General features: G+C 34.9%; 1 pseudogene; it reads left to right on the top strand.

The window, feature by feature from the left end:
* The first annotated feature begins 21,504 nt into the window (after positions 1-21,504).
* On the top strand, positions 21,505-22,185 carry LOC129489396 (cleavage and polyadenylation specificity factor subunit 5-like; annotated as a pseudogene).
* Positions 22,186-22,533: the final 348 nt, after the last annotated feature.

The following is a 22,533-nucleotide window of genomic DNA, read 5'->3' as shown; positions in this document are numbered from 1 at the left end:
ATCCAATTGTACTTACAGGCATCTTCTTCCTGGAGAAGATTACAGATAATATTATGCCAGAACATCATTTTGTGGCTCTCAAATTTTCATAAATGCCCCCACAGCTGAGAGAAAACAGAATCAAACTTCAATGAAGCATTTGCAATGTAATGGTTCTCTGAGGTTGTAGTTTCAGCGTTTATTTTTGTCAGTAAAATCTGCCCTTTGTTGATATAAAAGGATGTCTATCTTTGAAACTCAGCTTGCATTTGAATGAGGATGTTAAAACAATTAAGCCCCGAGCCCTATCATTCTGCCATCCGCTTCTCCTGCATGGCTAAAACACTGAACATCTTGAGCTGCATGGTGCCTGGAGCTGTGCCACGTGGCTTGGATACAGTTAGCAAATCTGGGAACTGCCAATTACTATGTCCTCTTCATTCTGTCCCATTCTGATTCCTCCCAGGGAAGGTTAGTCTCAATTAGGACACCATAGTCCATAAACTAGAACTTTAACAATGAGATTTGTTCAATCCCAGTAAGGTTCACATATACTTTGAATGCCACATAGGGTCTGTCCGCAAATGACAAAACACACAAATGGGAAACAGTTGTGTAATTACCAAAAATGTAACTCTTGTACTATAAAAAAGCAGGAAAACATCAGCACCAGCAGTAACTAGAACTTACTTAGCACATGCTTTATGTTAGGCCCAGGCTAAGAGCTTAACTTTTTAAAAATTTTAATTCCCACAGCACCCACATGTGACTGATACCATTATTATCCCCATTTTCCGCACCCGCATGTCCATTGCAGCATTATTGACAATAGCTATGATATATACACAACCTAAGTGACCATTGACTGATGTATGGATAAATCAATTGTATACACACACAATGGATAAATCAATTGTATACACACACACACAAATGATGGAATATTATTCAGCATTAATAAAGAAGGAAATCCTGTCATTTGCGACAACATAAACGAACTTGGAGACATTATGCTAAGTGAGATACAACAGACATAAAAAGAAAAATAGGTGTGATCTCTCTTAAGTGTGCAATCCTAAATAAAAGTTAAATGCAAAGGAACAGAAAGATGTTCAGAGGTGGGGATAGGAGGAATGAGAGATATTGGTCAAAGGGTACAGATTGCACTTATTCAAGATAAAGTTGAGAGCTCTAATATACAGCATGAGGGCTACACTTAATATTATTGTATTGTGTATTGGAAATGTGCTAAAAGAATAGATTTTAGGTGGCTTTACTATATACACAGAAAAAGATAATGATGTGAGACAATACATATGTTAATTACCTTGACTGTAGTGATCATTTCACTCTGCTTATTGTATATCAAAACATTATGTAAGGCCAGGTGTAGTGGCTCCTGCCTGTAATCTCAACAGCTTGGGAGGCCGAGGCAGGTGGATCACTTGAGGTCAGGAGTTCAAGACTAGCCTGGCCAACATCGCAAAACTCCGTCTCTACTGAAAATACAAAAATTAGCCTGGCACAGTGGCGTGCACCTGTAATCTCAGCTACTCAGGAGGCTGAGGCAGGAGAATCACTTGAACCTGGGAGGCGGAGGTTGCAGTGAACCGGTATTGTGCCACTGCACTCCAGCCTAGCCGACAGAGTGAGACTCCATCTCAAAAAAACAAAAAGGACACCTTAAATACATAAATTGAAATGAAATAACAACAAACAAAATCAACAAAAATGCCTAAACGAAGAATAAAGAAGAGTAACAGGAAGAGGAATTTAAGAACATGCCTGTAAAAATTTACATTTAAGATTTATCCTGTGCCTCTACATATATTATCTTAAATTTATTCTCATGTAGGTTATTATGTCTATTATATGGGTTTAAAAACTGAGGTGCGTTGGTGTTAGCAATTGCCCAAGAACACAATGCAACCTAAAGCCAGGATTCAAACCCTGGTGTTCTAATGCTGAATCTTCTACTCTTTTCTTGAGTAGAAAGACAGTACTGGCCTGCACTGATTTAATTCAAAATAGAAACTCCCACAAAAAGAAAATACTTCATTGAGCAGTGGTTTGTAGTTCTCCTTGAAGAGGTCCTTCGCGTCCCTTGTAAGTTGGATTCCTAGGTATTTTATTCTCTTTGAAGCAATTGTGAATGGGAGTTCACTCATGATTTGGCTCTCTGTCTGTTATTGGTGTACAAGAATGCTTGTGATTTTTGTACTTTGATTTTGTATCCTGAGACTTTGCTAAAGTTGCTTATCAGCTTGAGGAGATTTTGGGCTGAGACACTGGGGTTTTCTAGATATACAATCATGTTATCTGCAAACAGGGACAGTTTGACTTCCTCTATTCCTATTTGAATCCTCTTTATTTCCTTCTCCTGCCTGATTGCCCTGGCCAGAACTTCCAACACTATATTGAATAGGAGTGGCGAGAGAGGGCATCCCTGTCTTGTGCAAGTTTTCAAAGGGAATGCTTCCAGTTTTTGCCCATTCAGTATGATATTGGCTGTGGGCTTGTCATAGATAGCTCTTATTATTTTGAGATACGTCCCATCAATACCTAATTTATTGAGAGTTTTTAGCATGAAGGGTTGTTGAATTTTGTCAAAGGCCTTTTCTGCATCTATTGAGATAATCATGTGGTTTTTGTCTTTGGTTCTGTTTATATGCTGGATTATATTTATTGATTTGCATATGTTGAACCAGCCTTGCATCCCAGGGATGAAGCCCACTTGATCATGGTGGTGGATAAGCTTTTTGATGTGTTGCTGGATTCGGTTTGCCAGTATTTTATTGAGGATTTTTGCATCAATGTTCATCAAGGATATTGGTCTAAAATTCTCTTTTTTGGTTGTGTCTCTGCCAGGCTTTGGTATCAGGATGATGCTGGCCTCATAAAATGTGTTAGGGAGGATTCCCTCTTTTTCTATTGATTGGAATCGTTTCAGAAGGAATTCTACCAGTTCCTCCTTGTACCTCTGATAGAATTCGGCTGTGAATCCATCAGGTCCTGGACTCTTTTTGGTTGGTAAGCTATTGATTATTGCCACAATTTCAGAGCCTGTTATTGGTCTAGTCAGAGATTCAACTTCTTCCTGGTTTAGTCTTGGGAGGGTGTATGTGTCGAGGAATTTATCCATTTCTTCTAGATTTTCTAGTTTATTTGCATAGAGGTGTTTGTAGTTTTCTCTGATGGTAGATTGTATTTCTGTGGGATCGGTGGTGATATCCCCTTTATCAATTTTTATTGCATCTATTTGATTCTTCTCTCTTTTCTTCTTTATTAGTCTTGCTAGTGGTCTATCAATTTTGTTGCTCAATGAAATAAAAGAGGATACAAACAAATGGAAGAACATTCCATGCTCATAGGTTGGAAGAATCAACATTGTGAAAATGGCCATACTGCCCAAGATAATTTACAGATTCAATGCCATCCCCATCAAGCTACCAATGACTTTCTTCACAGAATTGGAAAAAACTACTTTAAAGTTCACATGGAACCAAAAAAGAGCCCGCATCGCCACGTCAATCCTAAGCCAAAAGAACAAAGCTGGAGGCATCACGCTACCTGACTTCAAACTATACTACAAGGCTACAGTAACCAAAACAGCATGGTACTGGTACCAAAACAGAGACATAGATCAATGGAACAGAACAGAGCCCTCAGAAATAATGCCACATATCTACAACTATCTGATCTTTGACAAACCTGACAAAAACAAGCAATGGGGAAAGGATTCCCTATTTAATAAATGGTGCTGGGAAAACTGGCTAGCCATATGTAGAAAGCTGAAACTGGATCCCTTCCTTATACCTGATATAAAAATTAATTCAAGATAGATTAAAGACTTACATGTTAGACATAAAACCATAAAAACTCTAGAAGAAAACCTAGGCAATACCATTCAGGACATAGGCATGGGCAAGGACCTCATGTCTAAAACACCAAAAGCAATGGCAACAAAAGCCAAAATTGACAAATGGAATCTAATTAAACTAAAGAGCTTCTGCACAGCAAAATAAACTACCATCAGAGTAAACAGGCAACTTACAAAATTGGAGAAAATTTTCACAACGTACTCATCTGACAAAGGGCTAATATCCAGAATCTACAATGAACTCAAAGAAATTTACAAGGAAAAAAATCAAACAACCCCATCAAAAAGTGGGCGAAGGATATGAACAGACACTTCTCAAAAGAAGACATTTATGCAGCCAAAAAACACACGAAAAAATGCTCATCATCACTGGCCATCAGAGAAATGCAAATCAAAACCACAATGAGATACCATCTCACATCAGTTAGAATGGTGATCATTAAAAAGTCAGGAAACAACAGGTGCTGGAGAGGATGTGGAGAAATAGGAAGACTTTTACACTGTTGGTGGGACTGTAAACTAGTTCAACCATTGTGGAAGTCAGTGTGGCGATTCCTCAGGGATCTAGAACTAGAAATACCATTTGACCCAGCCATCCCATTACTGGGTACATACCCAAAGGACTATAAATCATGCTGCTATAAAGAAACATGCACACGTATGTTTATTGCGGCACTATTCACAATAGCAAAGACTCGGAACCAACCCAAATGTCCAACAACGATAGACTGGATTAAGAAAATGTGGCACATATACACCATGGAATACTATGCAGCCATAAAAAATGATGAGTTCGTGTCCTTTGTAGGGACTTGGATGAAACTGGAAACCATCATTCTCAGTAAACTATCACAAGGACAAAAAACCAAACACCGCATGTTCTCACTCATAGGTGGGAATTGAACAATGAGAACACTTGGACACAGGAAGGGGAACATCACACTCCGGGGACTGTTGTGGGATGGCGGGAGGGGAGAGGGATAGCATTAGGAGATATACCTAATGCTAAATGAACAGTTAATGGGTACAGCACACCAACATGGCACATGGATACATATGTAACAAACCTGCACGTTGTGCACATGTACCCTAAAATTAAAGTATAATAATAATAAAAAAAAGAAAATACTTCAAATGATTTAGATTTTCCTAGAAGAAATGCCAGCTTACAAATACCAACTGAGACTAAAAATATGTGTGCTACAAAAAAAGACTTTTGCTTAAAGTATAATCTATTTTATTCATATTTCATAGGTGTGTTCACACCATTGTTACAGATGATAGTTTCTGCACAAGATACTCGGTTACTATAATCTTCTGTTTACACCTTCTCTATTCATTAGGTCCTTGCTTTCTGTAATTGAAAATGCTTTCCAAGCCATCTGTCAACATGACTCATGTTTTAACCTCTCTGGCAGGCCCTTACCTACTTCTACATAGGATTAGTGCATGGCCCAGATGCTATCAGAGTTTCAAGTGAAAAACAGCATCAGAAATGCCATTGGGAGATAGTGATCAGCAGCCATTACTTAAACATATAACGTGTTATGGGTGTATTTAAAAAGAGCTCTTTTAATTTGCAAAATGATTTCTTAGAGTGGATTCTCACCTGGGAGAAGTATAGAGCGGTAACAGATGATGTGTGACCAAGGAGTGCCATAAAATTTTACAGTTCTCAATAGTTTTCCAAAATAAAAATAGTGAAAATCTCTGCTTCGGCATCTGTCTAGGAAGATAACACTATGATATGTAATATTTTAGAAGCAGAATCATTAAGCTCTCTGGTCACATTGTTACTGATTGTTTGAGGTGTGGTTCACCCCTGCTAAAGAACATACATGACCTATTATGCGGAATGAGGTTATAATCACCTCCAACTTACCCACCAATGTTTTGATGTTAAACTATTCATTTCTGATACCATTAAAGAAACTATTTTAGAAGTTATTATTATATTACATTATATATAATACTTTGCTCACTATCTTATGCCTTTTCTTTAATGATTTCATGGATAAGACTCTTGTCTACCTAAAATTTTGAGAGCAAAGCTATATACCCTTGTATTAGTCCATTCTCACACTGCTATAAAGAATACTACCCAAGACTGGAAAATTACAAAGGAAAGAGATTTAATTGACTCACAGTTCTGCATGGCCAGGGAGGCCTCAGGAAACTTACATTCATGGCAGAAGGGAAAGAAGGCACATCTTACGTGGTGGCAGGTGAGAAAGCATGCATGAGAGCAGGAAAAACTGCATTTATAAAGCCCTAAAATCTTGTGAGCATTCATTCACTATCACGAGAAGAGCATGGGAGAAACTACCCAAGTAATCTAATCACTTACCTCCCTTCACATGTGAGGATTACAGGTTCCTCCCCCTGTGGAGATTACAATTCAAGATGCGATTCGGGTGAGGACACAGTGCCAAACTGTATCAACCCTCATGGCGCATAAACTCTTAACATGAAGTTTTCAGCCTAGGAAATAGTCTATAGCCACTTCACCAAGTTGTTTTATATCAGGCTTCAAAATATCATTTAACTGACTGATAATCTCCAAATTCAAAATATATTTTAGAGTACAGACTCTATACCTGGCACTGCATTAGATGTCATATGAGACAATATTGAATTCTAACTTCATAAGTAAGGTTTTCTTCAAAACAAAGGCAATTTATTGAATTAGAAAATTATGAGATTAATAATATTAGATATTTAAATATGTATGCAGAAACCTGGGCTGCATGTATGTGTTAAAGAATAGCTAAAACAAAGTACACCGAATGAAATAAAAACAAAAACATAAATTAGTGTGGTAGAGGACCAATAAAAAGCTTACATCAAATAAATCAAATTCTGCTTCATTAGAAAAAAAATTAAAATAAATGAATCACTAATTTAATCTATAAAAAGGTAAGATAAAGCAGAAGTATATAAACTAAGAAAAAATGAGGAAGAAATAATTATTGTTACATAGAAAATTAAAATTAAAACAATGCAATACAAACAAACCACCCAAAGAAGAGGGAAAAATACTGTTTATTCTGCTATGTGAATATTGGAGGTGTAAACTCTACTAGCCAGCCTCACAACTATTGCTATTCTAACACCCAGCCCAGGATAAATTATAATTGATGGTAATGCATGATGGTAATACTAGAGAAAAGGGATGCGTTTTTACAAAATACAGTCTTCCAAAACTGACCCTATTAAGAGACAGAAAACTGAAGCAGTCAAATTTTCATAGAAAAAATAAAAGTTATTAAAAATTACTTTATAAAAAAGAAAAGAGAAGAGAAATGGTAGGTCGTGGTCGTCTCAAAGGAAATTCTGCTGAACTTTTAGAGATCAGACAGTACCAATCTTGCACAAATTCATCAGAACATAGAAAGCAAGAAAAACTTTCAAATTATTTTTATGAAACAAATGTAACACTGATAATGAAACCTGATAAATGCAGCACACAGAGAAAAAAATTAAAGGTAAATATCATCTATAAATAAGCATGCAAAAATATTGACTCAGATACTAGCAAAAGACCCCAACATTACATTTAGAAGATACTACATCAAGCAGGTTTTATGTCAGGACTGCAAAACTACTTCAAAATTTGAATATGTATCACAATAATTGACTATATTAATCAGTACAAGGAGAAAATTTACATTACTATCTCCATAGATCATGGAAATATATGACAATAATATCTATAATTTATTACTATTGAAAAGTCATGTAGAAAAGAAGGTAGACTATCTATCATCTATCTATCTATGAATCATCTATCTATCTACTGATATATAGAGTGAGATGGGATGAGGAGAGGGAAAGAGAAAGAGAGAAATATTCTAAAGCCAACATAATCATTTAATGGGAAAACCCTAGAGAAACAGTCCAAGTCAATGGACTTGGTCAAGGTCAACGGCAGGATGACTACTATTTCCACTGCTATTTAAGATACTTCAGTATGTACTAGCTAATGAACTTAGACTTCAGAAGACAATTGGAGACATAATATGCAAAAAATAATTAAACATCTCAATACACAGATGACATGATACTATTTTTCATCAGAATTCTATTGAAACAATAGTAAAAGAAACCAAAATATAAGAGAAGTTAAAGTAGCAATATACAAAATTAACATAATATCAACAGCATTTCTATTCACATATAAAAACCAGTTAAAAGATACAATGAATGAGATAATCCCATTTACAGTAGCCATAAAAATCATAAAGCATTTTGTTATAAACTTAATAAAAGTGTTTAAAACCTATAAAAAAGTTATCAAATATTCCTTAAAAATTAAAAAAAAGGCCGTGAACAAATAGAAAGCTATTTCTTGTTTTTGGTTATGACATCTCTACATCATTAAGATGTCAGTTCTCCTCAGTAAATTTATAAATTTAATGCAGTTTTAATAAAAATTTCAACGGGAATTTTTCAATGAACATAAACAAGTTGATCCAAAATTATTGGAAAAATAAAGATAAAACGATTTCTAGGAAAACAGTAAAACAGAAGTGCTCCAAATCCCATTAGTTGTTAAAACTTAATAAAAAGCCTCTATAAATGTAGTTGTGGTGCATATGCATAAACAGACAAAACAGAATAAAATGAAAAGTTTAGAAATAGATTCAGCTGCACTTAAAAATTTACTATATAATAAAGGTGGTGTCTGCCATCACTAAAATGGTAGCAATTTGTAAAAGATCAAATTAGGTCTATTCCTCACACCATGTATGACAATCAATTTCAAATGTATCAGATGTCTGTATGTAAAAATGAGATCTGCAAATACTAGAAGAAAACATACATTACTCATAACCTGGGTTTCAAGAAGGGATTTTTAAGTCTGACTAGAAATATCAGTGCAGTAAAAAATTGATAGATTTTACTGCATCAACTTTTAATTACAAAACATTGTAAGCAAAGTGAGAAGATAAATGACAAACTGGGAGAAATCACTTGCAACATGCAGCACAGACCACATATTAAGGGCTAGTATGCCAAATTCATATAGAAATTCTAGAAATTGAGGGAAAAGGGCCAAAATTCTATAGAGAAATAGATAAAACAGGAACAGACAATTCACAATTAAAAATATTAAAATAACCCTCTGTCATGTAAAAACATGTTCAACTTTACTCATACTAAGAGAAATTCAAGTTAAAATGATACAGAGATGCTGTTGTTGCTCATCCAATAGAAAAACACAATTTTAAAAACTAGACACATGCGCATATGTGTTCACTGCAGCACTATTCACAATAGCAAAAACATGAAATCAACCTAAATGCCAATCAATGATGGACTGAGTAAAAAGAATGTGGTACATACAGATCGTGGAATACTACGTAGTCATAAAAAATAATGATATAAGATCATTTGGAGGCACATGGATGAAGCTGGAGGCCACTATCCTTAGCAAACTAATGCAGGAACAGAAAACCAGATACCGCATGTTCTCACGTATAAGTGGGTGCTAAATGATGAAAACACATGGACACGTGGAGGGGAAAACACACTGGATTCTATCAGAGGGTGAAGGGTCAGAGGAGGGAAAGGATCAGGAAAAATAATTAATGAGTTAACTAGGCTTCATACCTGGGTGCTGAAATGATCTGTACAGCAAACACCCATGAGACAAGTTTACCTATGTTACAAACTTAAACTTGTACCCCTGAACTTAAAATAAAGTTTTTTTAAAAAGATAAAAACATTTTAAAAAAAATAGACAATACACTTTTTCAATGAGATTTGATAATGCTTTAGGGAAACTATCATTACTATCATTCCCCATAGACACTGCTGATGAAATGAAAAATGGGATAACATTTCTGCAGGGAGATTTGGCAGTATCTAATAAAAGTATATGGACATGTACACATAGACCCTAAGTGTGTGGGCAGCCTAAAGCATAGCTTCAAAATACACATAGCAAAACTGATAGAACTGGGGTGAAATGTGAATGCTCCTTTCTCAATATCTAATTTAAAAAATAGACAGAAAGTAAGTGAGGATAAAGCAAATCTAAACAACCCTACTGACCAACCTGATTTTATTGACATTTACATAATAATCCAGCTAACAACTGCAAAAATCCACATTTTATTCTAAACATTTTCTACTGCTTTATAGATGAGGAATCCCTAAGCAAAGAGATGATAAATGGGATAGATAGATAGATAGGTTATATATTATAAATATTTTTATATTTATTTATATATTATAAATATTTCTCATGTTTATTTATCTAGATGTTTTATAGTTTTTATGCTATTGCTAATATATAGCGCTCGTCATATAATTTGACTTCATTACTGGTACATGGAAAAGTTCATAGTCCTAGCATCTTGACATGATTTTTTATTTATTTGTAATTAAGAATAAAGTAGTCTTCTTTTCAATCATTATCTAACATCTCCTTAACTTATTGAATAGGTGAGAAATTCTGGAAAATTGTTACTGGCACAGCACAAATAATTTGTGCAGATTTTCTGTCCTCAAGAGGTAATACACAACTTTCAACTCCTTACATGCAGGTTATATTTTGTGACTTCCTTCCAAAGAGTACAGTGGGAGAAGGGTGAAAAATGAGTAACAATACAGTGGTGAAAGCTGACAAACACCACTTCAGCCAGGTGATCAAGATCGACACCAACCATGAGAAGTAATTTGATGGTTTGTTACATAGGGATTGTAAGACTGACAGAATGGACTTTTTTGTGGTAATAAAATGCTGTTATAATTCCAAATTAAGGCCATAAGGGTTAAGGCACACTCCCCTACACATAAAGAATAAATTTGTTTTAACTGTCATGGGATTTTTTTTCTTTTTCTTTTTTTAGCAGGTAGACAAAAACTGGCCTCTAATATAAACAATATTAAAATAATTATAGCTCTCCAACTGCCAAGTACTCACTAACTGGCTGTCCTGTTTTGCCAATCATAACTATAGTTTTGATTGGACAAGAGACTGATTTTAATAATTCTTTTCTGAAAAAATTAAGAGACCATGAACTAGTTCTGGCTGGTTTACAGAGGCTGCAAACCGAATATGTCCATGCTCCTGCTTCACCTTTTGATGTATAGGGTCTAACTGTAATACATTTAAATGTTACATCTCCATCCCAAAGTAAATGTAAGATGCATGTAATGTGCATATTTGCTTATCATGCATATGCATGTCCCCCCTTCATAAATATGCATAACCTCCATATACCTGTTAAATATGTATACTTGGCCAACTCTTTCAACATAAACTCCTGTTCCACCCTCCCTTCCCACAAAGTGCCATCTTCCAGTCTCTGCCAGAGGTTATGCACACCTCCCATTCTGTCAAGATGGCCAACCTGCAGGCTGTAACCATTTATAAGAAATTAAGTCTCCTCTCCAAATTTATAAACCTCGTGATTCTTCAGTTCACAGTATCCTTGATTTGTAACCTTGACATGATATGATGAGCATGGCCCTTTACTTCTGGCATCTCCATCTCAAAACCCATCACCACCATCTAATCATGATGAGAACACAAAAATAAGGGACATTTACAAAATACCTGACCAGTGGTCCTCAAAACTACCATGGTCATAAAAAGAAAAAGGCTGAGAAATGATCACAGCCAAGAGGAGCCTAATGAAAGATGGAAGATTAAAAATAATGTGGGATCCTGGAACAGAAAAACGACAGTAGGTAAAATCCAAGGAAATGTGAACAAACGATGGACATTACTTTAAAATAATGTTATCAAGGTTGGTTCATTAATTTGTAACTAATATACTGTAAGGATGCCAGGTGTTAATTATAGGAAAATGAGTATGAAATATGTGAGAACCCTGTACTAGCTCTAAGACTTTTCTGTAAATCAAAAACTGTTCACAAATAAAAAGTGGGGTTTTTTTTAATGAAATAGTCATGTTTGATACAGAGAAAAATCCAGTAAATGGATGCTACTTAGCAGTCAAAGTTTGAAAATGAGGAATGGAGACTAATAAGCAATAGAAATGTGACACTTAACCAAAAGAAATTGGATGTAGTAATATTAACAGCAGACAAAATTAAATTTAAGATAAAAAGCACAAAAAGTCCTAAAAGCAGATCACCCTTATTGACCAAGTAGCTAACCAAGAAGATATTACAGTTGTCATCTTGTGAACATCTATAAATATGCCCATAACTGGTATGAAAACAAAAACCTGATGGACATAAAGAAAGATTTGACAACTCCAAAATGGTAGCACAAAAATTGTATACCTCTCTTTCAGAAAGAAGATAAAATATTATTAAGAAAACAGAAGATTCGGATATCAAAAGTAACAAGTGTTATCTAACATGCACACAATATGAGTATCTGATTATTGTCATGTAAATATGAGATGCTTTCAATTTTTGATCATATAATGACTCACAAGGGAAATACTCATAAATTTTAAAAATTATAACATCATAGAAACCACATGCCTGTAAATTAAAAATCTACAATCGAAAGACTTTTAAAATCCTATGTGCTTGTAACACTTTAAAATACAATCCTTACATATTTTTGTCCCATTCGTATATAAAATTTTGCAACAAATCTCACATAACTCAAAACAAGTGTCATGTTCATTCTGATGTACCCACAGAGACCCAAAAGTCAGGATTTGTTTTATATGTCAGAAAGCATCCTCATGCTAGCAAATTTAACACTGCAAGACACTTTCTTCATTTATATATATAAATACACAAACACGTACATATATATAATATATAGTATAGTATATATATAGTATATGTGTATGTGTGTGTTTATATATATATATATATATCTTTATTTGTCTTTATATTTATAAAGATGTATATATATATATCTTTATTTGTCCAGCATTGGTCATTGTTTTCAGATAAATACCACCATTCAATTTGTGCACATTCGAAAGGACATAAATTCCCTGTTTTAGGGAGTAAAATTAATTCAGGTATATATGGGGTAATACCTATATAACTCACTAGGCTGTTATTATGGATTAAAACATAAGTAAAAATGCATTGTAAGCTACAAGAAGACAAAAAATAGACAGCGTTATGTTAATTTCTTGGCAAAAACTATTACTTTCAAGCTGGTAAATAACACTATTCACACCAAAAGAAGGCAAAGGACGTGCCTTGATTTTTTTATCTATACAGATTTTCAACAACATTAGACCCTTAGGGATGTTAGCCACTTGCTGAAAATTACCCTCGGCATATTCGTTTGCCCTCAACTTCAATAGAGAAAAACATCTTAAGCTTTATGAAAAATATGTACAATCAAATGCCTTATTATTAAATATTCAATGAAGTGTGTTAAAGCTGTCAAAAGTAATGGATGGCAAACGTAACGATTCACCACAGGCTATAGAAAGAGTCACCAAAATTGGTGCCACAGCAAGATAAAAATATGAAATGTTGAAAGAAAGCATGCACATTCCTGTTAGTAATACTTATACAGAAGCTTTTATTAATTTTACTCTACTTTTCATGAGTCACTTTTTTTCTTGCTGAAAAAGTGAAAGATTTCCTGCTTCAAATTAAGAAATTCAATAATAGAAAGATAGAATTCAGTTATGCACCTATAGCATTCATCCCAGTGCAATGTAAAATTTTGCATCTAATCTTACATGCCCAAAACAAAGGTAAATGTCAGGATAAAAAATGATGGATTTACAAGTGATAATACCTTCGCTTGGGGTGTCCCAGTTAGAGTATCCAGATTGAGCAAATGCAAGTATGAGACACCTAGTTAATCTGAATTATAGATGAATATTTTTAATAGAATTGTGTCCCAAATATTGCAAGTATATCCTATTCAATATTTGGGATAAACTTCTACTAAAAATTAGTCATTTGTGTATCTGAAGTTCAAATTTAACTGGATCTTCTCTATTTTGTCTGACAGCTCTAAACCCAGTGAACATCAAGTATTAATTTACCAACTCTGAAAAGAAACATATAGTCCACTGAATGAGAAAAGTTTGGAACATTTGATCAAATGATCACAAGGCAACCGAATCAAAATCACACAGAAAATTACCTACACATTGCCATGTATGGACACAGAAGGTAACCTGGTTTTAGGGGGGCACACTGGAGTCAAAGGTTTAAAGTTTCTATTCTGTGTTTCACCCCTCACTGTATGGGTATCATAGGCCGGTTATATACTCTTTCTTAGCCTCAAGTTTATCAGATTTAAGGTGGGAATAATATTTTTATATTTGTTATTACCATAACATTGCGCAATAAAAATAGACATGATATAAATGTTTGTCCCACTTCTTTTCATTTTGGAGAGCACTAGAAGGCCCCGGTGATTTCAAAATGTATTCTTTTATTGCCAATTTTTATTTAACTTCATATCATTAGAATATTTCTTAGCTATAAAAGCTTTAGTCCCTTAAAAATTGCAACCAGTAAATGCAAGCTGCTGACTCTGGAAGCTGTTTACAACTTAGTGAAGCATGGGAAATCCAGGTGTTTTAGTCTGTCCTGGGAGAGGTCACAATTTTACTGAATCCTTATGCAAAAGGGAGAGCTCGAGAGTAGATAAAATGTGGAAAGACAAGCTCGGATTATCTTTCCATTTCTCCCTCGCTCATTCTTTTTGGACTATTGAGGTGTGTGTGTAGACAGCAAAGCAACTTCTTAGTGCGGTTTTGTTCTGAGAAAGATCTAAAATAACCCATTTGAGATCACAGATATATCAAGAAGTTCACTTTTGTCCTGGGCCCAGGTTGGGTGGGTCTGGAGTTTAAAAACCATGTTTAGAGGACTGATCCTATGCCTTTTTACAACTCTAGGTCAGGGTAAAATTTCATTCTATTTTATCAGATCTTCATAAGATCCTGGGGGCAAGGTATCTAGCAAAGTTGTCAGGGTTTGTTATATGTGAGCCAATCGAGCTGATCTCTTGAGGAAGAAAATTGAGAAAAAGACATAAGAGATTTAAGAAATAAAGGGATGGATCATGAAATGGATCACCTTTAATGTTCGGCCTGAGATATAAATACAATATGGTTATTCCTTTTCTTAATACCTTTGGTTTCTGAGGTGTGTGTGTGTGTGTGTGTGTTAATGGGATTCTTGAAGACATGAGGTCAATTGTCCCCAAGCGTATATTAGAGTCCCATCTGAAAAGATGCATTCCTGCAACATCAAAGGATTCTCCTCACACAGGATAATGTGGCTACAACTAGAGAAGAAAATTAAGCCAGCACTTTTTAATTTTGTTTTCCTAAAGCCTGAAGAACCTACAATAAGACTCTAAAATGTTATGTTCCAGAGTTGAGTATGATTTTTTTACCTCTGAGCCTTTAAGACGTGTGAATTTTTAAAACATGTTGTCTAACCGGTGCGAACATGTTTGGAGACAAGATGCTGAAGTAATGTGTTTTCTACATATTGGTTTTAGTGTTTTAATGAGAACAGGCTTATTGTTAAAGCATGTGAAAATTAATTGCTATAAATCTAAGTAGTGGTAGAAAAACACTTAAACTAAGGTAGTTATTGTCTCACAGATGTCTTTTCATTTCTCACCATCTGATTGTCAATGCTAACATCATCTGGGAGGTACTGTGCTTAAGCTATTGCAGCAGTATTTGAAGTGCAAAGAAACCCTCTAGGACACTGATTAATAATAAATGTACTGAGTTTTGAGGTACAATTTGAATTTAGATATATTCTATAACATAAAATGTTGAGATGACAGTTTATCAGAAATACATTACTAAAAGTGAAACCACATTTTAATATATTTGTTATATTATTTATCAATATCTGTTGATATCTTGTATGTATAGAGTCATATATATATATATTCTGTTTCATCTTGTCTATTTTAACTAGAATGTAGATCAACAGAGAACAAGTACACTGCTATGTTCACAGTGGAATATTTATTAAATAAAATAAAATTTATTAAATCTTTGGATAATTATTGCTTTTTAAAAATATTTTATTTTACTTTTGGCTGGGTGCAGTGGCTCATGCCTGTAATCCCAGCACTTTGGGAGGCCGAGGCAGGCAGATTATGAGGTCAGGAGTTCAAGACAAGCCTGGCCAACATAGTGAAACTGTGTCTCTACTAAAAATACAAAAATTAGCCAGGCGTAGTGGCCTGCGCCTGTAGTCCAGGCTACTTGGGAGCCTGAGGCAGGAGAATCGCTTGGTCCCGGGAGGCAGAGGTTGCAGTGAGCCAAGACCACGCCAATTCACCCCAGCACTCCAGCACTCCAGCCTGGGCGACAGAGTGAGACTCCGTCTCAAAAAAAAAAAAAAAATTATTTTACTTTTTATAATGAACAGGTAAAAGTAAATGTATTAACTGTATACAACATGGTGTTTTCAAGTATACATACTTTGTGGGATGACTAAATCTAACTAATTAACATATGCATCACCTCATATAACTATCACTTTTGTGATGAAAACACTTTACTTCCACTGTCTTAGCATTTTTTGACAATAGAGGATAATTAGCTACAGTCAACATAGATCTCTCAAACTTATTCCTCCTGTCTAACTGAACTTTCATATTCTTTAACCAACATCTGCCCACCCCACTCCAACCCACCCAGCCTCTGGTAACCACCATTCTACTTTCTACTTCAATAAGATCAACTTTTTTAGATCCTAGGTACAAATGAGATCATACGGTATCTTTCTTTGTGTGCTTGCTTATTTCACTTAACATAATTTCCTGGAAGGTTATCCATGCTGTTACAAATGACAAGAGTTCGTTATTTTTCAGTGCCGAATAGTATTCCTACCATATTTTCTTTATTCATGAATCCATTGATGGACACTTAGGTTGATTCCATATCTTGGCTGTCATGAATAGTGCTACAATGAATATGAGAGTGCAAATAACTCTTTGACATACTGATTCTTCTTTCTTTTGGATGTATACCCAGTGGTGGATTGCTGGATCATATGGTAGTTCTATTTTTAATTTTTTGAAGAAGCCTCATACTGTTGTCCATAATGGCTCTACTAATTTACATTGTCATCAACAGTGTACAAGGGTTCTCTTTTCTCCACATCTGTCTGACACTTATCACTTGTCTTTTTGATGATAGTCATTCTAATAGATCTGAGGTGGTGATTTTAATTTGCATTTCCCTGATGATTAGTGATGTTGAACCTTTTTTCATATATACCTGTTGGTCATTTGTATATCTACATTCAGATCATTTGCCCATTTTAAAATCAGGTTACTTGTTTTCTTACTATTGAGTTGTTTGTGTTTCTTACATCTTAGATATTAGCACCTTATCATATGTATAGCTTGCAAATATTTTCTCCCTTTTTTTGGTTGTCTATTCAATCTGCTGATTGTTTTCTTTGCTGTGCAGAAGCTGCTTAGTTTGATGAAATTCCAGTTGTCTATTTTTGTATTTTCTGCCTGTGCTTTGAGAATGATATTCCTAAAGTCATTTTCCAGACCAATGTCATGGAGCTTTTCCCTATGTTTCCTTCCGCTAATATTCATAGTTTTGAGTCTTACATTTAAGTCTTTAATCCATTTTGAATTGATTTTTGTTTATAATGAGAGATGAGCCTCTAGTTTTATTCTTCTTCATGTGTATATCCGGTCTTTCCAACACCATGTACTAAAGAGATCATCTTTCCCCTTTGTGTGTTTTTAGTTCCTTTGTCAAAATAAGTTGGATGTAAATGAGGGGATTCATTTCTAGGCTCTCTATTCTTTTATATTGCCCTTTGCATCTGATTTTATACCAGCACCATGCTGTTTTGGTTACTAGAGCTTTGTGATAAATTTTGAAGTCTGATAGTGTGATGCCTCCAGCCTTATTTTCTTTGCTCTTGATTGTTTTGGCTATTCAGGGTCTTTTGTGGTCCCACAAAAAGTTTGTGGTTATTTTTTCTATTTTTATGAATAATGTCATTGGTACTTTGATAGACATTATATTGAATCTGTAGATCACTTTGGGTGGTGTAGACTTAACAATATTAATTCTTCCAATTCATGAACACGAGATCTCTTTCCGTTTGTCTTTGTCTTTCTCAATTTTTTTCATCAATATGTTACGGTTTTCAGTATCCAGATCATTCAACTTTTTGGTTAAAATTCTTCCTAAGTGTTTTATGTATTATTTTTTGTAGCTATTGTGAATGGAATTTTCTTGATTTTTTTTCAGGTAGTTCATTTTTAATATGTAGAAACATTACTGATATTTGTATGCTGGTTTTGTATCCTGCTGAGTTTGTTTGTTAATTCTAACAGTTTTTGATAGAGTCTTCAGGGTTCCTGTATATATAATTATGTCATCTACAAACAGGGACAATTTAACTTATTCCTTTTCAATTTGGAATTTTACTGCTTTGATTTTGGAAGTAATTAATTAGGTAAATTTTCAGTAATAGACAACATTTCATTTTACCAGCAAACGATGGATTTCGAAAAGAAATCCCGCTTTAAAATAAATTAAATCTACAAGATATCTTGAATGCATGTTCTATAAGGCAGAACATATTTAGCAACCTATTCAGGGGAAATTACCTGTGGCATATATCCAACTACTATATCTTTATTCTAAAACTTCAATTAAAAACAACTACCAAATTAAAAATGAATATTTCTCTACTACAAACTAGAAGATTTTTCTTCATCTTATGTGAACAGGAGATATTACTTCATACCTAGTGAGGCAGTCAGCCTAGAAGTTGCAGGATTTTCTCCCTTTGCATGGGAAATAGGACAGCTAGTAAATTTCCTCTAGAAATCATGCCTTTTATTCAGAGCATCGAGTTCAGAGACATTTGAGCTTTCTGCAAATGGAAATTTACAGCAAGGCTGGAAAGTGGGTACCTTTTGATAAACAATAATTCATGTTGAATTTCTGGCTGCCTCCTATTTTAAAGTAGAGTGGTATTGTCTTTTTTCCCCTTTCCACTCCATTCTGACCCATTTTTTCTAGATTATTTCTGAGAAATTCAATTTCCCTTTTGTTTTCTCTATCAGCTTATCACAGTCCTGGTTAGTAGGATTAAATAAAGACTACTTCTTTCCTAATTTCTTATTTTCTGTTCCCCAACAAAGGACTATGCTTTAGCAGATTAAATGGCAACTGACAACTCATCTCATTGGGAAGGATTAAACTGTGTCATAGTAGCATTTTGCATAAACTGCATTCCAAGTATATTACAGTAACTTTTGGCTGCTTATTTCTTTCACTTTTTCACCATTTTTTTTTTTGCTTTTAAAATGGTGAAGTTGTATATGACTATATTATTTGCAAAAATCATCAAATGATAGATATGGTTTTAGAGATTGCATTAAAAACCTACATACATTTTATGATTATTGGAAAATATTTAATACATTTGTCAACTTTTAAAATAATTCTTCAGAGTATTTGCTCAAAGCTAACATCTCAAATTAAAAATTGAGCAATGTTATTACATTTCTAATTCTTCATTACATTTTTTATTCTTTAAGAGTTTTCAAATATTATATGCAACACTTCAGTAATCTCAGCTATCGGTTTTTTATTTATCTAGGATTTCACTTTGGCAAATCTCACTTCCTTAAAAATATAACATGATATTGTTCTTCATAAGTGAGCAACTGAGAATTTGCTATCGGAAAATAATATTAACTTTTACTCACAATGGTAATGCTGGCTTGGATGCCTAGGCTGAGACTATAATCCAAAAACACAGTTTCATCCAAATATGCATCAAAATTCAAAGGCAAGGATTCAGTTAGAAATCATTTATTCAACCTGAAAGGGGAACCCAACAACTTAAGGCTAAATATATAATGAGTTAAAGACGTTCAAACAGCCAATTTCAATGAAAAAGCAAGTCAAGAGTAGTTCTTCAGCCCAAAAATGAGCATCCTTAATAAGTCTCTCCAAAAGAGGGGTGTCCTGCAGAGTAAAGGAATTCATAGGAAGTCCTGGGTACCTCCCACTTCTCCATCAGATCTACTCTCCACCTGCTGTTAAGTCCCGTGAGCTGACTCTTCAAAAGGACCCCCTTGCTTTCTGGCCCTCAGTTCGGTTCAGCCTATCAGAATACTAGCAGGGATATGTAAAAGCAATGGCAAGAATGACAAACTACGAAGAACCAATTTAAACTCAATTTAAAACACAAGGGGAAGGCTTTGTGACGTTGATCTGGGCAACGATTTTTTTGGGGTAAGACCCCAAAAGCACTGCCTATAAAAGTGAACACAAACAAATGCGGTTATATCAAACTAAAAAGTTCCTGCATAACAAAGGAAACAGTTAACAGAGTGAAAAGATAACCAATGTTGTGAGAAAATATTTGCAAACCATACATCTGATAAGGTGTTGATATCTAAGATACTTAGGGAACTCAAGCAATTCCATAGCACAAAAACAAATAACCCCTTTAAAAATGGGCAAAGGAACTGAGTAGGCATTTCTCAAAAGAAGATATACAAATGGCCAACGGGTATTTTCCAAAAAATCAGCATCACTAATCACCAGAGAAACGCAAATTAAAACCACAATGAGATGCCACCTCAAGCTTATTAGAATATCTATTATCAAAAAGTCAGAAGATTCATATTGGAGAGGAAATGGAGAAAGGGAAACGCTTGCACACTGTTGATAGGAATAGAAGTTGGTACAGCCGTTATGGATAATGGTATGGAGGTTTTTTAAAAAATCAAAAATAGAGCTACCATATGATCCAGCAATACCACTACTGGGTATACATCCGCAGGAAATTAAATCAACATGTCAAAGAGATATTTGCATTCCCATATTCACTGCAGCATTATTCACAATAACCAAGATATGGAATCAATCCAAGTCTTCATCAAATGATGAATGAATAAAGACAATGTGATATGATACACAATAGAATACTATTTAGCCTTGGAAAATAATAAAGTCATGTCATTTGTGACAATATGGACGAACCTGCATGATTATGTTAAGTTCAACAAACTGGTCACAGAAAGGGAAATGTCATATGATCTCACTCATATGCAGAATCTAAAAAAGTTGAACTCATGGAAGTAGAGAATAGAACAGTGGTCACTAGAGGCTTGAATGAGGGTGATATTGGTTACAAAATTTCTGTTATGAGAAATAAGGTCAAGGAATCTATTGTACAACATACTATAATTAATAACAATTTATTCTTGAAAATTGCTAAGAGAGTAGATTTTAAGTGTTCTCACCACAAAATATTAGTGAGGTAATGCATATGTCAATTGGTTTGATTTTGCCATTCCATCATGTATTCATATTTCAAAACATCATGTTGTATAATATAAATATATATATAATTTTTATTTGTCAATTAAAAATAGATTGAAGAGAAGAAAAAAATAAAAGACTATAAAACAATGTCTAGAATATTTATTGAATGCCTAGTAGCAAATAATGATACTGATTCCAAAATCTATTAGCTAAGTCTAAACATATAGTTAACGGAGTAATTTTTTTCCATTTTGCCAGTTCTTCCCTAGTTTATATGAAATTTATGATTAGAAAGAGCTTTGGCCTTCTCTTGGGGTCTCCTGTTAATGGCAGGCAGTGGCTCCTGGATGGGTTGCAGATAACTTAACTGTGCGCCCTGCCTCCCCCTACCTGCTGTCCTCCAGGGTTGAGCTCACCAGCATGTCTATGGCACCACCCAATTGCTCACAGACTGGCTGGTCCTGGGGGGTCAATCACTGGGCAGCAAGTACATCCAGCAGACCCAGCCCCTCACCCTGGAGCACACCATCAAGTTGAACCCTCTTATCAATTATTACTTTTGGTACAAAAGAGCCCCTCTGTGTGAAGGACAGCTGTGTTGCAGCCAGATTTTAGTGCATGAGGAAAGGATTTGATAAAATTAGAATGGAGAGGACTCCAGAAAGGGTGCTGATTGGACATGAGCCCCGGCTACCCCATGGGTTACCGCTACAGCTGGGAACAACTTTCTTCAGATCACCTGGTCGGGAACTTAACCCAGAAGATGAAGTTGGAGGACTAAAACGCTTAGTGTCAGAGACACTGGGCGATCAAGACAGGGCTCTGAAGACTGGGTGATTGATGGCTGCATTGGTAACTGATGGAGAGCGCATTTTGAACCTCCTCGGTATCCTTATGTTCCTGCACATGTTACAAAGTCTACGGGACACAGGGAGTGGTTTTTTGGTTCAACTTCAAGAAAAAGCTTTGTTTGCAGTCCCTAAAAATTATAAGTCGGTAGATACACCATTGTTTTAATTGTATGACAGTGAACCGAGATATGGACTCATCATTTCCAGCTTCCCGCAGCTGTTGAGCAGGTCCAGTTTTATTTTCAGCTGAATCCCCGTACAGTGGAGAAGTGAAAGAAGCCAATTCTGTGAGCACAGATATACACAGTGTAGAAGAATGAATGTGGTAGAAAAGTTTTTTTTTTTTTTTTGGTTTTATCTCTTTCCCAATTCCTAAATTGCTGCCTACTTTCTATTGTCTGAGTGATAAAGTTAATATAAAGACCTAGACAGTAGTGTAAAGAAATGTGATAACGTTTACTTTTGGTTCTATTCATACTTTTTGTGCAACATTAAAGAAAATAGACTTCTTTCTAAAAATGGGGAGTAGCTTGAGCCATTTCATTGCAGTCATAGTAAAATAACTATTTGTTAGTGCTTTAAGGTAACTCATAGACTC

This window comes from Symphalangus syndactylus, chromosome 1, assembly GCF_028878055.3.
Source record: "Symphalangus syndactylus isolate Jambi chromosome 1, NHGRI_mSymSyn1-v2.1_pri, whole genome shotgun sequence".
In the NCBI taxonomy this organism is placed as follows: domain Eukaryota; kingdom Metazoa; phylum Chordata; class Mammalia; order Primates; family Hylobatidae; genus Symphalangus; species Symphalangus syndactylus.
Note: the sequence above shows the minus strand (reverse complement) of the source record. Positions and strands in the feature narration are given on the sequence as shown.